Source organism: Tenrec ecaudatus, chromosome 4, assembly GCF_050624435.1.
Source record: "Tenrec ecaudatus isolate mTenEca1 chromosome 4, mTenEca1.hap1, whole genome shotgun sequence".
In the NCBI taxonomy this organism is placed as follows: Eukaryota; Metazoa; Chordata; class Mammalia; order Afrosoricida; family Tenrecidae; genus Tenrec; species Tenrec ecaudatus.
The window spans coordinates 123,299,237-123,302,941 of NC_134533.1; positions in this window are offsets into that span (position 1 = coordinate 123,299,237).

Genomic DNA, 3,705 nt, shown 5'->3' on the forward strand with positions numbered 1-3,705 from the left:
TTAATGTTTTGTTTTGTTGTTATTGATCTTGTTGGTTCTGGTTTTGTTTATTTGTTGTCAAAATATGACTGCCAAAGTAAATAAGAGTCATTCATAACCTGGGGACAAGCAGATGGATTCTGAGATCCCATGTAATTCTAGCCCAACCCAAGAACAATTAGTTCTGATGACATGACCCTGCTCCATACTCACCTTCTTGAAGAGATCACTGAAGACAAGGGTGCTCCAGCAAAGTGGTGAAGAAAGCAGATGGTGCCTAGCTATCAACTGGAATAGCATTCGGGTCTTGAAGGCTTGCATTCAAACCAGCAGTCATTTAAGTGAGGCATGAACTAAATGCACACTGAAGAAGCACACCAGCCTGTGTGATCCAAAGATGGCAACAGCAAAACCCAAATACGATGAAGGGAAAAGTATCAGAAGCGAAATTGTAAACATACAATTTGTAGAAAGCTGTGGAGGCTGATGGGAACTCAAAATCCAGCTGCAGAGTGTCTGGTTGGTTTGAGCCTCTGGCGGATCCTCTCTAGTCACAGGTGAGGAACTCAAAATCCAGCTGCAGAGTGTCTGGTTGGTTTGAGCCTCTGGCGGATCCTCTCTAGTCACAGGTGAGGAACTCAAAATCCAGCTGCAGAGTGTCTGGTTGGTTTGAGCCTCTGGCGGATCCTCTCTAGTCACAGGTGAGGAACTCAAACAGCTTTACTGTCAGAGATTATTGTAAATGTGATTATGGTGAATCGAGTCATGATATAATAAGATACTTAATCAGTTGGCCTCTCTCTTGACCCAACCTGAATTTGCTTTGTGCTCAAATATTTCTCAATTGTTCCAAGAAACTTTTTTTCTGGCTTTTAAATATTGTTGGTGGTTTTCTTTCTTAATCTTTATCTTTATATTATTATTATTGTTTTCTTTTTTCTGTTTAGTTTTGTTTTTATTGCTCCTGTTATTTCTCCCAATTTAGGAAGTACAGAAGGAGTGGCTGCATAGAGACAATAACTGATGCAATGGTTTATCAGAAGGAGGGATGGGGAGAACTGGGGCGTGATCAGTTGAGGAGGGAGCGGGCAGGGAGCAATAGAACTGAGTGTGATGATGTATATACTACTCTTTTTAGAAGTGGTCTAAATATGGAAGTGTATGATATATGAATATTCTATCAAGAAAACTACCAAAATAAGAAAGAAACTAAATTTGACCTATGGTTACCGTGGGTGTAGGAGGAAGATTTTTTGCTTAGGGAGCACTGAGTTCATTTCAATGGTGGTGGAACAATTTGAAGAGGGATAACAAAATGGTTGTGCAACACAAAGAGTATGATACATTTAAAAGTTGTTGAATTGGTGAATGGTTCGTTGTGTATATTTTTGCCAAAATGGTGGTGGTGGTGATGGTGGAGATTACATGAATAACTGAGTACAAGAAGATGAAAATGTTCTAAAAATGATTGAGGCAAAGATTGCACAATCCTAGATATAGTTAAGCTATTGGATTGTATTATATGTGGATAAAGTGTCAATAAAACTGTTAAAAAGGAAAATTTGTTTTTCATGGGGCTGGGGCGCAAGGCGTCGCCTCTCACCAAAGGGGCTGGCATGAAATGGAAGTCATAGTGAAGATTTTTTTGAGTTAGAGTTTTGAAGGATGGGCAAAATTTCAAAACCTGATTAAGAAGCCAGTAGAAATCTAGATAAAGGAAATGGCAAGGCAGAGGCTCAGGAAATAAGAATGAAAACAATGCTGAAGGATTTTGCTGGAGCATATGGCAATGTGGGTAGCTGTAAGCAATAGGATGGGGTTGGGACAAAATCACTGAAGCCTAAAATTTGGTGGGATCAGTTTATAAGTAGCCAAAGGAGGGGTTAGGGATTAAACTAATGACTTGATTTTCTTAAGTTTTGCCTTTTGTGTTTTGTAGGCAAGGAGAAGAAGCTATACAGACTGGCAAGAGTTTGGCAAAGAGGTGAAGGTGCCCCTGGCTTGCAGCCATTAGGACAGACAGGCATGAAAAGAGGACAGTAGCCCAAGGGCTGTCTACCTACTGTGTGCCGATTCACTCGTTGTCTCTTAAAATGAAACGACTATAATCCAAGAAGGCAGAGAGTTTTAACAGCTCGTGGAAAATTCAAACCTAAATAAAAGCAGAGAGAAGAGTGTAACAATCCCCGTGTTCCCATTACCCCCACTTCAACCGTTAACCTCTGGTTCCATCTAAACTTGGCTTTGTCTCCCCATCTTCAAGACTTCAAGCAAACATTGTTAGTTGTCTTTTAGTCAGAGCCAACTCTTGGTGGCCCACAGACAATAACATGCAATGTTGCTCGGTCTTGGGACACATTCATTGGAAACAAATGACCAAGTTTATGCATCTCTTGCTGCTTTGCAATCCAAAAGCCCTTTTGCTGATAATAAAAACCAGCTCAGAGGGGGGTGGGGGGGACAGAAGGGATCAAGGAAGACTCATCCGCTTACCTAAAATTCCTTTGCATTCAACAGTCTGTTCCTAATCATAAACAAATGGTCATTCTTCTCCAGGGGGTAAGACTCTGGGGAGTGGAGATATTCAGAGGGCTTTCTGCCTGGGTGGTCTCCCAAGGCACAGTTTTCAGAGAATTTACAGTGCACTCCCCGCCCCTTCTCCTGCTCAGGCCTTTTGTCTTTTGGATTATGAGACTCACAGAATAATATGAAAGGTCTTGATGATGTTTCCTTTTACTCAAAGATTGGTTTGAAGTGAGTGAGCGGCTCTTATTTGCAAGGTTACTATGATCACAGTGACCTGCTGGGACAGAGTCGAACTGCCTCAGTGGGTTTCTGAGACTGTGAACCTTTCCGAGAGTAATCGGTTCATCTGTCCCCTGCAGAAGGGCTGGTGCCTTTGAGCAGCCCAACAAGTCACCACTAGACCACCGGGGCTTCAAGATAGTTCCTCCTTTAAATTATTTCTGAACATACAATGAAATATTATGCCATTATTTTCATGAATTTATGAAAATAAACACAAGCATGTAAAGACCTTTCCCGATTGCAGTTGTCTCTTTGGGGTGATCTTTTGCCATTTGAGGGTAAAATCTGATAGGTGCTGTGGATGTTTCCCTCCGGACCTGGCTGGCTCCTCTCTGGGGCTGGTAGATTTGTAGTCTCTTGGGATGGATTCGCCTGTCCCTTCTCCAAGCCTTGTCAACCTTTCCCGAGTCTGGGACAACTTCTGACAACCAACGGATTCATAGCACTTCCGCTTCCTACAATGCAATTCAAGGACATTTCTTCCTGCCTGCAGGCTTTACCTGATTGAGCTCAGAGAACCTGTAAGGGCTCTCTCTCTGGGCTAGATTCCAACCTCGAATTCACGCTGAAGCCGGCCTCGTGATCCAAGTGAATTTAATGAGAGTTAAAAGAAGCTTCAGGTTTTACACGGCACCCATAGGATTCTTTTTGACCTTGCGGCCTGGCAGAGACTGCTCAGGGTCACGCCAAGATCGCTCTCCCGTTTTCCTCTGAAAAAGACCAGACCAAGACAAGCACCTCTCCCTCTCGGTTCCTGCCTTTTCAAGGATTCCCGGGGGAGGCGTGGTGAATGACCCCATGTTGATCCCATTGGCTGAATTGCAATCACCTGGCCCAGGTGGGCTGCTCCAGGTGTAATGCCCATCCGTTCCCACCGGCAGGAAAATCCAGCTTTGTCCTATGCTGGCTCTCCTGGGC